Source organism: Strix aluco, chromosome 2 (genome assembly GCF_031877795.1).
Source record: "Strix aluco isolate bStrAlu1 chromosome 2, bStrAlu1.hap1, whole genome shotgun sequence".
Lineage (NCBI taxonomy): Eukaryota > Metazoa > Chordata > Aves > Strigiformes > Strigidae > Strix > Strix aluco.
Window position 1 is genome coordinate 122,671,326 of NC_133932.1, and position 15,699 is coordinate 122,687,024.

A 15,699-nucleotide genomic window follows, 5' to 3' on the forward strand; every position below is an offset into this window, starting at 1 on the left:
CACCTGCCTTTGTACCACATCCTAGAGCTAATGAGTGCTGGTAATACAAAATCTCGTTCATTGTATTAGACAAGGAAGCTCAGAAATCCTGACCCTGCTAAGTGTCAGATTGGAAATCCTACAGCTAGACAGAAAAAAAGAAAATAAGCTGCTGCTGAAAACATACATTCACAGTTTTTTCATTATAATCAGTCTTTCTTTCTCATGATGTAAACAACAACTCATAGCAGTTAAGGATGAAAGGGAAAATTACTGCAAAATACATTAAGAGACTGCCTAGTGTTACTTTAATGCTCCCAATGCTGCTCTATTTTTTTAGTACTTGGGGAAAAATGCAGTATGAACTGACATTGCTTTAAAACATTAACACTAGAAGAGTATACAGGAATGGTGCTTTTGTTGGTACTTGAGCTTACCAGAAATATTTTTGCCTCAAACTTCCTTTAATATTTTCCAGTGGTTCTGAATGTTCACATTTCCTTTCAAGGAAAGAGTGGTAGAAGTGGGAAAGAATCATAATGTGGTGAAGAAGTGGTATAACTTTTCCTCTCTAGTCATATTATTTTCTTCATTCCTACCTTCAGTGCCAGAAATAGGAATGAGGATTGATTCTTTGCATAAAAACATTTAAGCTGTTACCTCTCAGGAATGAGAAGTTAGGTAATGATTTGAGCAAAAGTCAAAATGCTGGGACAGCACTAATATCAGCACAATACTCTTTGAAATGTACCTTAGCTTAGCAAACAAAACTCAACCATTTAGAGTTCTCCTTGAGATAATTTTCCAAACCATTAGATGTTTACCCAGTCCTGATGTAAAAAGATCCAATTTTTATTCATCAGTGAGTAGAATATCTTATGATAATAAGGAAAATATTAGTTTTATAAGAAGCCAGAATGATCAAGGGAGAAATCACTTCTCTTACTTCTGTTTGCTACAGCTATAAAGCAGAATACTGTTATCGTATCACTAGCAGGCTAGTTCAAACAGCTCAGAGTTCACAAACATTGCAAATCATGTTCAAGATGATAGATAAATAATGGTCAGTACTTTTCACTGAGCTATTTGCTGCCACAGTACAATGTCTACAGCATAGAAACACTTTGAATGTGGGACACTTTCTTCATATTTTGGCTTAACATTGGGTTTTGACAAAAACACGCTACAGTGCTTAGGGATCCAGCATACCTACCACTTAAAGCACTAATCTTAACCTTTGCATGCTGTCTTCCTGAGATTTTTATTGCTCTGTTACCTCTTAGCTTTAATTTGTGTTGTAAATCTTTCAGTTGTTAACTGTGTTTTCATCACATTTATACAGTATCTCAAATAATTGGCTCTCAGTTATGGTTTGGCCTCTTTGTTATTACAGAAGAGGTAGCAGTATAAAATAATATTCTCCTCTCTTCCCCAAATTAATTACATGCTAGAATTTGGGAACGCTTACATAAGTGGTAATCAGATTTCTGTTTATATCTCAGTTACAAATGTGACAAATCTTAGACGTCTTAACCAAAGTTCTGATGTGTAACAATCACTAGCAATCTAGATGACAGTCAAGAAGCTGTCCTAGGTCAGCTAGGTCAGCTAGATGACAGTCAGAAGCTGTCCCTGGCACTAGTTTATTTAACAACCTAAAAAGTCACCTAGCAGGAAGTTGTGTGAATATCCTGGAACTGTCAAGTCAGACCAAACACACTGTTTCTGTTCAAAGAGGATCCTGTGTCTGGAGCATTTTTGCCAATCTGATACTCCTCCAGGCAGCTCTACTTCTGCACTTCACTTGTAAAATGTTGCCACTATCTTTCTTTAAATAAAATATATTGCAGTACAATCTACTTATTTATACTGAGAATACCACAGTTCTTTCACACCTTCAGTCCCATTTGTCATATTATGCACTCTTGAGATCAAAGTTTCCTTTTCCTAACTATGCAAAGAACCTGCATAAAAGTAAATAGCAGTTTTATAAACCAAACTTTAAGTGCTTAAATGCATTTTTATTTCAAGCAGTAATTTTAAGAGTTGAAGGAGAAACATCGTCTTTGCAGCCATTATAATTCAAACACTGAAACCTGTAAACCTTTTATTATAGCCCATTTTCAAAATTCCTATGCTTAATGTAAGAAAAGGTATTTCTACTTCTGCTAATCTGTGCTATCAGAGAGGTACAAACAGTGAATGTAACGTTATTCCCTGTCAGTACTTTACTTCTAGGCTATGTCTATAAAACAGAAAAAATACCATTTTTGTAATTACTTCAAATTTAATTTCAGGTATCATGTGGTATAAATTAGATATCCCTAAATCTTTTACACCTGAGTGTGAATTCACAAGGTGATGTGCACTCATGCACAGCCCCAGATGCTTGGAGACATACCTTCTCCAGTGTGGACTTATCCTTGGGCCACAATCCCTTCAGAGGCATATGTGCTGCAGCACAGACATAACCACAGCCACAGATGCTTCGAGGTGTACCTGCTCTGCTGTGGACTCATTCACAGCATCAGATGCTTTGGGGTGTCCTGCTCCCGCATGGACTCCCACAGGCCACAGTCCCCTCAACTCGAGTTCACGCTGCAGTTCCAGGCTGTCCAGTGCAGCAGCACAGAGACAGCAGCGATGCCCTGGCCATCTGCCAGCCCAGGCACATTGCCATGGCTGTTATCAAACTGTTCCCAGGCACAGCAGAGTCAGATGATAAGCAGCACAGCAGCACAGCGAAGCAGCGAAAGCAAAAAGCAGCCACTAACGACCGCTAGACTCTAACATACAGCAAGGCAAGCAAGCCCCATGGCAAGTGCAGGAGCCTGCCAATTAACAGCTAAACAGCAATAACAGCTATAAATTTGATCTAGCACATTCCAATCAAATTGTTCGAGTCCCACATTGGGTGCCAAAAAGGACTGTTGTGGTTTAACCCCAGAGGATTCCCAGGAATTTTTGTCAGCAAATGACTTAAACAAAAAACATCAAATTAAGAGAAGATGGATGTACAGGCAACCACAGTGAGAGAAGTCCAGATATCTGTAAAAGCCTTCTCAAAGTACCAAGAGTTACCAACAGAAAACAGTTATGTGATACCAGTTTTTGCCTTCTTGAGTCCTGCAGCACATTTTTTCAGTTCAGGATCAAAGTCTGATACTACAATTTTACCTTCACTGATTTATGAGAATGTGCTTTCCAGCTACATTACGACATTGTTATAGCGTTGGCTCATGTGCACCAGTATCGTGATGCTCACAATTAGCAGTATATCAAAACCTCACCTGAGTTTGCAGCTCACAAACCCAAAAAGTGACCCAATCCGCCAAAATGACCACCTGATCTAACTAACTCCAGCATAAATATTTCATCTTACTATTAAGGTAGATTTTAGTAGAAAGAGAAGCAGAATCCTTTGGAATCTAAAACATTTACAAAATGAAGACTTACCTTCCTGCATATTGCAGCACTGACCCAGTTTTCTTGCATTTTCATAGCAACTACAGACATTTCATTAGTCTTTGTTTAAAAGGTATGAATCATAATTACTACCTGGGAACAGTAGCAGTTAAAGTCGGTAAAAGCATTTTAAGTCCATTAATAGTGAAAGCATGGAGCTATACAACAGACATCATTTACAGATCTTTCAGCTGCTAAATCACAAACAGTATTTCTTGCTTTTAGAAAGGGTTGGGTTTGGGTTTTTTACATCAGTGACTGATTCACTTGCCTTGACTGTTTTTCATCAACAGAGATAAGAATAAACAAGAACATATATGCATCGTACTAGAAAACTCATCATATTTCAGGACACTCAATAACATTAAAATAAATAAAAAAAAAGAATAAAACTTGGCAGTCCTGACTCACTGAAGTAGACTGCTGAGCACTATCTTCATTACAACACAGTCACAGAGTGCTAGGCTCTAAATTAGTGAAGTCTGAAGACAAGAATTCTTTGTAACTGATATAGAAACTTGTCTATTTAAAAATAAAAACAATTACATATTTAATTAATTTGCAAATGTTTTTAAAAGAAGCAAAAGTACCGCAAAGCAAGCTTATTAGGGCTGCAAACAACTTATTGGATGCACAAAAAACCTGAGGATTTGTTATTCTTTTCAAATAGAATGTCTCCTAAAAAGATGAGAAATTTTAGTCACTCATGTTTCTAAATGCATTACATAGAAAAACACATGTAGTCTCCAACAAATAATCTGTCTGTTAGGGGTCTCTCCATCTTTCTCTGTATACCATGTAATTTCTGTAAACAAACTCTAAATGTTACATCAGAAGATCATATACACAGCTGCTTTGAAAATGAATGGTATTATGTCTTTAAAACAAGCAATTTTCATTATTCTTATTACCTCAGTTGATGCAGTTTTTATTTAAATTTATTTCAGCAAACATTTTATTTAAATCAGATAAGGCAACTGTGATGCTATAAAAGTAAACATTTGAATTCCATCCCTTTCCCTTCAAATCTGAATAAATTTTATATATGCCTTAAATCTCTACCACTTTGAAATAGTTAAAATTGCTCCCAAATAATTTTGGGATAAATTTATATACTAGTTTGATGTCTTTCTAACAGGTCTTTGTAAAACATGTTTCTCTTCATGTCTGATATAAAGTTCGTTTAAATCAGTTGGAGGTTTTCAGTCTGGATAGTTTTTCAAGTGTCTCTTCTTTTTCTAGTCTCTTTTAGGTAAGTATTTTCCTCAGGGCCATATATGTACACAGGTTACGGTCATATGTTCAAGGCTTCTTTGTCACAAATTTAGAAGTGTATATGAATGTTGTTATTCACATGCAAGAAAAACAACACTGAAGAACAGCTTCTCTGTCTAACATAACTGTCAAACATGTTGATGGTTAAACACTGACACTGTCCAGAATCCTTCACGTGAAATGTGGTGGCTGATGATCAAACCTCCTCCCATGAAACTGTATCGATAATCACTTTCAGTGTTGATTTCAGTTCCATTTCAAAGCCATCTTAGGAAAAAAGGGAATTCAACATTTATGGCCAAAGGAAGGCACCAAGCTTAGTATACAGAACCTGACAGCCCTGGCTGTTACTAAGGTGGACAGCTACTCAAAGATGCCCTCTGCAGGAACCCATTACTTTGGCAAAGCTTTGGGTGGAAATGTTCCACAAGGCATGCCTGACAAAGGCTAAGCTTTGCTGAAAAAAGCAACTCAAGACAGATCTTTGGCCTCTGAGAAGAAAGCATAATCATAATTTTACCCTCGCTGAATTAAAATTGTGACCTTTTTTTGCAAAACTATCAACAGTGCTTGTGATAATCAAAGTTTCAGTTCATGTTTTATCATTAAAGCCTTGGGCCCAGATGACCTTAGAGTTCATAGAGCTGAGTCTGCACTGCATGAGAGCAAGGAACATTTCTTCTCCATTATTTCAGCATTTGTTCTTCTGGGCCCAAGAAATGAAGAAACCTGATTTAAATACAGAAAGGAGAAGAACAAGGCCTGTGAAAAGCAGGGAGATAGACTGATGTACATAGGCTGTTCTGAAATAAAGGATGTTGGCAATGGACAAAGGCAAAATAATATCAGCTGGGCCAGCATACACAAAATTTAGAGAAAGACTGGTCCAGGGAAGACCAGAATCAGCTGGTAGCTAGTTGAGGATAATGCCTGGCAGCTACCAGGTAAATGGAAGCTCAGATCAGATGAGGCAGATCAGATGAGGAGTTGGCAGAAGGACTACTAAGTTTGGGAGGTGTTTGGGAGTGAAATGAGAAGCCTGAATGGTAGAGACAAGGATGGGACTGAAGATAAAGTGGAACAAGACAGGCTTATTCCTCACTTTTGGAATTTTTGAGTGCTTTAAGTGTGGGTTTTTTCATGTAGTTGTTTTTCAAAAGAAATGTTGTACTGTGCTGGGCTTTCCATCAGCCCTGGCTCCTCCCAGTGATGTCACAACAGACAGAATGTTGGTGGTGGCCTTGTTGCAGGGGGTTGGTGACATGGCCACCCAGAAAACATCTAGAAAGGGCTGTGCGGTGAGACAGCCCAGACTGGAGACGAGCAGGCAGGTGAGCAAGGGCTGAGGTGAGAGGGCAGGGAGGCAGGGGGTGCCTGTGGCATGATGGACAGTGGCTGCTCCTCCTTTGTCTTCCAGAGCCAGAGGCTCACACAAGGACTGGGCCAGACCGTGGCACCTGGCACAAGGACAGGACCAGAACATGATCTCAGCCACACACCCAGAGAGATTTGCTAACTTCTACAAGGATGCTGAGACAAAGTTAAGGAATCAAGACTCTGGCAGAGCCCTGGGCAGGGGTTGCCCATTATGAGCCAGGGTGGCTGCTCCCTTTGTTGGTTGATATTATCCTGCCTTTTGCAGCTGCAGGCTCAGACAGGGACAGGACCAGACCTTGGTGCTCTCCAGTCCTCAGCAACACAGCTGGAGATATTTGCTACCTTCTACAAGCACACCAAAAAAAGTTAAGGAATCAAAAATGACACCAGCTCTTGGCACACACCTAGTGATGCAGTGGCACTGTCAGAGTGGGTGGTTGACCGGTGGTGGCCCACGCCACCATGGGATGGGTGTCTTCTGGCTGCCAGGGAGATGTAGGACTGACAGCCTTGGCCTGAAGCTGGCAGAGCCCTGGGCAGGGGTTGCCCATGGTGAGCCAGGGCGGCTGTTTCCTTTGTTTGTTGATATTATCCTGCCTTTTGCAGCCACAGGATCAGACAGGGACAGGATGAGACCATGGTGTGTTCCTGCCCCCTCCCTCCACAGCCACTCAGCCAGAGATTTCTTCAGCTTTCAACAAAGACCTTGGCACAGGACACTGACCTAAGGACAAGGAAGCACACACAGCCCCAGTCTGCATCACGCCATGGTCCCACAGGCAGCTGGAGGCTCCCCACAGCCATGGACAAGGGGAGCTCTGGGCCACCCGCCCTCTCTGTCTGAAACTCACCTTGAAATAAAATGTTTTGTTTCATGAACCATTAGCTGGTTCTTCTGCTTTGTGTGGTCTTTTGGGGGAAATCTCCTCAGCCTTTTCCTTATTGTCCTTACTACACTGAATGTCTAGATCTTTATATATGTCTATAGATAAAAATATAGACTTGTTTATATACAGTCATATGGAAAGTGTACCTGTACCTTCCTTATGGGAAGGAAGTGAAGTGCCAGTCAGAGGCTGCTCAGAGATCATGTGGGTATGACACTTTCAAAACATGGAAAACAGCCAATCCCAGAGCAGTGTGAATGCACGTGGGGTGTGAGGCAAAAGCCATGTCCTTGGGTCAGTGGGATGAGGCAGGAGGCAGAGGTCAGCCTGTGGTACATGGGCTCCACGCAGACCTCACCACAAGGTCATTTGTTGTCAAGTGCACAGCTGGGATGTTCTGTGATCTGTCTCTGGGAAGTTTCACCTCAGGCCATCAAAGGGAAACATTTCACTGTCTTACCTGTTTTCTCCTAGAAAACATCCATTAGTCATGGAATTCTCTACAGATTCACATAAAGATGCATATGGCTGATATTCTGAATTTATTGATTGTAATATTAACATATAGTGCATCAAATCCAGGGCAGACTTTACTACTAAAGATTTTTTCCCCAACATTTCATTACAGATTTTTAAAACTCTCAGATTCTCAGAAAATCATAAATCTGAGTCAAATGAAGATAAGATAATACTGGTATCCTAAGAATATCTTGGTAACTTCCCCAAGTCATGACAGAATCTAAGTTTTGCCAAAGTATTTAAGCCAATTTTTTATTCAGATGTCTCTGGGGTAGACTACGTCACAAGAGCTGGCAAAGTGCTCTTTTAATTCCTGTGTAGTGGAACCTCATTTGCCATCTTTCTAGGATTCTTTTTATTTTTATTTGAATCGAGATTTCTCATCAGGTAATATGATGCAACTAATGTACAGGAAGAGAACACTGTCTAGAGGAGACTCAGAGCCTTACCTTCACTGGCAACTTAATATCTACGATGTTCTTTCTTTGCCCTCTGCTCTGATTTTTCAAGCCACACCTCTCCCAGAAATGTTAATGCATGGAAAGGAAGCGCATAAAAGTCACGTTTTGCTAAGCCGTGTGACATCCTCATGTTACTCAAAGTGTTGAGAAAAGACATTGGTTTAACATAGGAGGAGTGTTACAAAAAGATCTGTCATGATAAATATTAGTCATGTTTCCAAATTGTACTCTGAAATTCTTTTTTACCTTTTTTAATTGGAAGGGCAAGCCACCTTGTGAGATGACACATACTACAGCTCCTACTAAGCTTGAGCTAACAAGTGCACCGGACCTAATCAGCCTGGGGTCAGGATTTATGTCATTAGGATCAGTACAAAAAGAGGCCAGAAGCAGAGCAGGGAGACTTCACCATATTCAATGAAAAGCATCCCAAAGCAAATAGTTGCCTTGGGCACCCATTTGCACTATCCAGCTCCTTTGGACCCTGACAACAGCAAAAGCTGCTTGCCTCAACTCTTCTTATTAAACAACATAATCATCATCATTTAGTATTACTTTATTATTATTTATTATAATGTTTTCTTCTTATATTTACTATTTCCTCAACTTGTGTGTCTGATTGCTCAAAAAAAAAAAAAAGCAGAAAACCTCACCACGACCAACACAATATTCAGCTGGGGGAAAAAAGGACAAGTCTTGTTTTCCAGAATATGCCACATACAGAAATGTAAATAAATCTTCATTTTTATTGACGTGTCTTCTGCACTCTCTTCCTGTCTCTACTTCAAACTATTTTCTGTTTCAGTTTTAATCCTGTCATTTCTACTCAGTAAATGTCCTCGATGGCATTCATTTTCTAGGAGGTTTGCTATAAGGTCAGATTAGTGTCTCTGGAACCAGCATCTCTTCAGATGTTCAGTTCTATACTTAACTTTCTGGAACATTTGTTTCACAAAAATTAACACAGCAACAACAGCGTGTTCATAATGGGCCTGGATGAACATGTAAGAGAAACAAGGAGAGCACTAGGATCCTCCTCCTTCTTGAACACAAGAGAAGAAGCCAAAAATCAGTCGGTGAGCACAAGCAGGCTCCCCTGAGTGCTGACAGCCGCAGCCACAGCCACAGTACGAGAGAGCAAAATACTCCTTGCAACAGCAGCAGTCACACAACCTGCAAAGCCAGAATTAGGGCTCAGGCGCTTTTGATCTGATGATGCTGTAATAATGCAAAGGCAAACTGTCAGGTTGATAAGAAAATCAGGACACTTCTAGCAATAGACACCCATTGTTTCCAGAGTCACTCCACTTGACTATTTGCTTCCCTGCTACAGGCCCTCCTTTATCAAAGGATTCCTCTTGGCATCTGTCTGAATTGCATCAAACCAATGTGATTTTTAAAGTTGTTTTGTGGGATCTCTCTACTTCCATACATCTCTTTCATACATCCCTTCCAAAGGCAGGATAAAATCCCTTAATATTCAACACAAAAATACTTCTGGTCCAGAATTCCACTTCCAGGAATTAGAAGGAAAAGCCTTTGGATATATTAGTCCCTTGTCAAATATCATACAAAAGTAAACCTGCGAGGGCATAAGGCAAAGTTCTCAGAAGATGTGCTTGGAAATACAGTTTTTAAAGGTTTATTTAGCAGTGTACTCTGAGCAACCTGGTCTAGTGGAAGATGTCCCCGGACATGGCAGGGGAGTTGCACTAAATGACCTTCAAAGCTCCCTTCCAACCCAAACCATTATTCTATGATATCTGTATCAGGAGCTTAGTCTACAATGAGAAAAGAAAATAATTCTATTTCATGGGAGTACCAAGTAGAAACCATCTGAACAAAACAGAGACAGACAAATTAATCTCCCATTCACATCAGTATAAATCCAGAAAGCCTCCAATGACATCTATAAAAGTCATCCTGGATTTAATCCAGATAACACAGAGTAAAATTTACCCCAACCTACTGGAAATAAAAAAGTAACATTTCTTGAGGTTTTTATTCCATATTTTTTAAAGTGTTTACATGGAAATTTTTCTGTCCATGCAAACATATCTCAGTACAATCAAATGTGTCACATTGCCCTATCCTTCCCATTTTTTCAAAGATTAATATATTGTAAATGACTCTACCTCAGGGAGGAAAAAAGAGAACTTCCACACAGATCTTTCTCTTCCATGTGAGCAGGAAAATGGGACTTAATAGAATTTCTCAAGTTATAAAACCCATTCAGCAAAGAGCAACTTTGACTGATTTTCAGTTCGTTCACTAAAGCATTGATTTTCAGATGTGGTCAGCATTTAGCCTTCTGGTTCAACTTAGGGAGAGTTACTTAACGATGATTAAGGTCTTTTTCTTTACTTTTTTTCATAGAAAGCACTCTAACCTAAGTCTCCAAAACTCAGACTGGATTTTAGACATTCCATTTTAAAATGCTACTCTTATGATAACAGAGTGTTTTTTACAAACTCCATTGCTTCGGCTAATTAGGCATAAAGATGTGACTTTCTAGAACTGTGTTTATTTTTTCAGGTTTTTCTTCTTTAAAAAATGAGGACGCTATTAACAATCTCTTTTAATTACAGAAGAGTTCCTAAACACAAGATTTCATGAAGACAAGACTTCTAGATTTTAATATTAAGGAATGTCATGCATTGCAGAACATTATCTCAAGCAACCACTAGAGCCAAATACCCTGGCTGGTATGGTTGTGTAAGTGAGAAAATCATTCCTCTGATGCAATTATATTTGCATGAAAATATGCATTTTCATCTTTTAAAAAAGTCTATTTCCAGGCTCATCTCAGAGAATGTTCTGTAATAGGGAGAGTTTTCTCCAGTACTCAGAATTACTTCTGAAGATCAAGATCTGATTTAATACAGCAGACTGCAGCTGTGTTCATATCTATTACTATGAGCTCCCTCTCTTTCTGTCTGCTTAAACATACATCTGTACCCAAGTCTGAATCACATCGCAGAAGCCAGTTGGGCTTAGCCTTAATCAGCACTAGGACAGACGCAGAATCTCATACTCAAGTGGTACCTGCCAAATGCTGAAGGAAGCAACATGGTCCATGCCAAATACATAAATCTCCCTGTCCAGGTCAGTGTGAAACCAGTAGCCAGCTGCACCAAGGGCTGCGCCTTTAAGGTCCTGTAATGGATTTTGTCAGAACAGTTGTTTTTTCATCCCATCAAACTGGCCAGGCTCCAAAATCAACTACTCACTTCTGGATCACTGAAATTCCTGCAGTTCCAATTAGGGGTTTTTTGTTGGTTGGTCTGTTGGGGTTTTTTTACTATTTCCTGGTTGACACAATTATGAATATTTGTGGTGTCACCTCTGTAAGGCGGCTGCATTGCACTCAGTCAACAACCTCCTCTTTCTGTCACAGCACAACAGAAATAAGTTAGCTCTCTTGCCGAGCATCTTAAATTCCCACTCATCGCTAAAGTATCTGTGCACTTTCACTGGAAACTGAATAGTCAAAAAGTCCACTACACTTAATTTTCATAAAGTGTTTTGATCCATGTGGAAAACTGTTGTATAAGAGGAAGGCACTCTATTTTTACCATTTAAATTACCCATTCAAATCAGGTCTATTGTGACTGGAAGTTTTCTCCTTCTGGTAGCCACTACAGTATATGAGAAGCAGCCAGTTGTTGCAGTCAGTTTCTTACTCATCAGAGATAAGAAAACAGGAAAAAGCAGCTAAGGACTCAGCAGGTATGGTTTCCCACATTCCTGACCATATACCTACTGCAGACGCCCAGGCACCCTCCCTAGCAGGCTCCAGGCTTTACCAGCTCCCTGGTTAAAGGGTGCATGCCTCAGGGCCTGCAGGCAAAACTATGCGCCAGGCACAGCATCCACAGAAATACAACACTACACGGTTTTAGTACGGAATTTGCTATAGGAGCTGGCATCATAGAGTTTGCAGAACAGAAAAGCCATCACGAGGTTCAAACTTACACCAAGTACAATATAGTGGTAAAAAATCTGGTATATGGATTGGAAAATTTAAAACTGTCCGGGAATAAAAAGTTCATAGAGTTAAGGGCTTTTCAAACAACCGTGTATATAGATCTTTCTGACTGAAATATAGTTGAATTATAGTTGATTTTCATTACAGTTGCTCACTTCTGGGCCAACACTGAGCTCAAGGAAATGTCAGTATTCATTCACAGTGTGCCGATGCTTCATGTGGGCACTGCTGCTTAACAAAACATGGCTAATCCTGATAGTGCAAATATAATTTAGGACTTGATTCCTTACTCTTTAAAAAGTATTCATGAATTAACCCAAACAAATGCAGATTTGCTAACACCCCCAATTACAGAGAATGCCAGTTAGGTCAACCTTGGTTCTTATCTCTTCTTCCATTGAGTTCAAGTGTTAACTTTGCATTGTCAAGAAGCGTGAATTAAAGCTACCCTTGCCAGTATTTCAGCAAAACTTGTTGCGTGTTCCTGTCTTTTCCTCATTAGAAATACTTTGCTGTTTGCTAGCAGTCTTGCTCTAACTCTCATGTCTAAGAACACTAAAATTACATGATTTGTAAAGTGAGGTGTCATCTGTTATGTGTGGAATAAGACATTCTGGGGTGGGGAATAAAAACTCATTTACAAGTTGGATCCATACACAGCAAACAGCAAGCCAAGTGTAGAGGCTGGGAATGACTGTTCTGGGTGTAACCTAAATTAATATTCCTCAAACACCTTAAGAGAGAAAGACAGCTGATCAAGTATCTCTACTAGGAGAGATGACAGCCTATAGAAGTGAACTTCTGTGGAACAACAATGGGTTAATAGTTGTTGAGATGAACGGAAAACTATAGTGGTCATAAAACTTTTACTGAGCAAATACCAAGTCCACAGTTTTCAACACTGAGTGGAATTTGTACTTCTCATTCCCAGGTTTGCCCTTGTAGGTCTTTCCTGAGGATCAGATTTCAGAGGTGAATAAAGTCTTCCTTGTTCCAGCTGGGTGTTTCTGGTTTTTATTGATTATCTTTGTGAGTTAACCCTGCTCTAGAGCTGTTGTTTGGTTTCACCTGCACCATCTCCACAAAGCCATTTTAACAGCTCATGGACAAAATGGATCTGAGATGCTTATGTTTAAGATCCATGGATTTTGATGATTCTGATGTGGGACTTTCATTTGTAATACTCATGTGAATGTCCTAGTAATTATACATCTACCTCAACAACATAAAAACAACTTTCACCAATCAAGTACATTCCTCTAAGAGGTCAGACTAGACCTCTGAACTGCCTGAATGTCAGGGCCATGAGTGCGCTAGTAAGCCTTAACTGGTAATAATAAGCCCTGAGCAACCTCACCTGGGACCTCCATCCACACGCCCTCTGCTCATTCATCCAGCAGCTCTGTTTCAACTCTAGCTTGAGCCTTCAGTCCCTGCCTGAGCTGCATCATAGCTGTGCCTGTCTCCAGCTTCCCTGATTTAGTGACTGGTTTTCCTGGAGGGACTCCAGACTGACAAAGGTGGTAGCCTTAATCCTGGTCCCCTGGACTGACATTGGCACTATGCCATAGCCTTGTTTCTGAGCCATCTCCTGCTGTTCCCTCCCAGCTGGACTCTGCATCAGGCTCATCACCTTGACTTCTCCACAGCTGCTGGTGGACCCTGCCACTATCACTGCCCTGCCCTGCCCAGGTCCTGTGGGACTGCACCCCAGTTGGTGAGCTCAGGTAGTCACCCTCAGCACCCAGCTCATCTGCACTGTGGGGTAGCTCCATTCTTGATGCTCTCTGACACTGAACAATGTGTGCAAAACTAGGAAAAAAAGAAAAAAAAACCTCACCAATCCTATCTTTATGTGGGAATCTATATGGGATATCATTAAATACACTATGTACCAAAAGGAGATGATAACTTCCACTAAATTTTCCCAGAATGTTTCCTTCTCAGCATTCAAACAACTCCTAGCCACCTCCAGATTGCCAGAAATTTGCCTCCCACAGAACAAGAAACACCAAATGAAACAAGATCATGCCAAAGCAATCAACACAAGACCTTCCAACACCTCTGCCTTTACACAGTAAAGAGCCTGTACTATTTTGCAACAGATCTCAGTTCCTGCTACCTCATCACTTCTACAGAAGTTACGTAGCTATCTCCCACAAACCTATGACTTCTTGTTCCATGTATCTTAACTCTTTTGCTGCAGATACACAAGTTGAGCAATGTCAATTAGGCTGTTTCAAAATAAATTGCTTCCAGTCTGTTCTAAGCCTGATCTTCACTGGAGTTTTGCAAGAGTTGAAGGACTTACATGATTAATATCATTATCCTCTAAATATACGTTAGTTTAATTAAAAAAAAATATTTCTCACTAGAAGCTTTGCCTCTATAACCAAACAGAGGCCCTTATACTTAGCAACATATGGATTATTAGTATTTCTAAGCTTTGCTGGTATTAGGCTAGCTGCAGATATTACTCCTACTGCCATCATAAAGAAAAGCTTTGGAGGATCATCTCAGAAAATTCACAGGAAAAAGACGCACATTGGTCTTCAGGTATCTTAGTCATGGGAACCACCCAGGAAGCAATGCAGAACAAAGGCGCAAGAAAATGCTGGAAGTATAACGCACGCACCTGTTTTCACTGAATGCAAACTATGGGGCCTAGAATAAATTAGGCTAGTATAAAAAAAAAATAAAGTTTTTACTCAGCATTTTAGTTTACCACTCACTTGCTGAGACTTACAGAGCAAATGCATGTAAAAGGTTAATTAGGGAAGGGAACTAGGTTTCACACAGTACCTGAGTACAGTTTCTCAGCCTGCCAGTGCGCTCTCAGGCCACTCACTTTCCCTCTCTGGCCCAAATCACAGAATCACAGAATCATCTAGGTTGGAAAGGACCTTGAAGATCATCTAGTCCAATCATTAACCTAGCACTGACAGTTCCCAACTACATCATATCCCTCAGCACTATGTCAACCCGACTCTTAAACACCTTCAGGGATGGGGACTCCACCACGTCCCTGGGCAGCCCATTCCAACACCTAACAACCTGTTCTGTAAAGAAATGCTTCCTAATATCCAGTCTAAACCTTCCCTGGCGCAACTTGAGGCCATTCCCTCTTGTCCTGTCGCTTATTACTTGGTTAAAGAGGCTCATCCCCAGCTCTCTGCAACCTCCTTTCAGGTAGTTGTAGAGGGCAATGAGGTCTCCCCTCAGCCTCCTCTTCTCCAGACTAAACACCCCCAGTTCCCTCAGCCGCTCCTCGTACGACATGTGCTCCAGACCCTGCACCAGCTTCGTTGCCCTTCTCTGGACACGCTCAAGTAATTCAATGTCCTTTTTGTAGTGAGGGGCCCAAAACTGAACACAGTAATCGAGGTGTGGCCTCACCAGTGCCGAGTACAGGGGCAAGATCACTTCCCTGTCCCTGCTGGCCATGCTATTTCTGATACAGGCCAGGATGCCATTGGCCTTCTTGGCCACCTGGGCACACTGCTGGCTCATGTTCAGCCGGCTGTCAATCAACACCCCCAGGTCCCTCAAATGTATCGCTTGACATGGAAACATCATTGCGCTGCAGCGAACATAAAGGTACTCAGATGTGTTCAATATTCTACCTGTGATGATCCTACAATTATCCACATTAAAGGTATTTTTCTCTAACTTATCAGAAAGCAATTTGTAGCAGCATGTCGTTTCCTTTGATAAATAATTTTCAAGTTGTTTTCACTCTTAAGAAGAT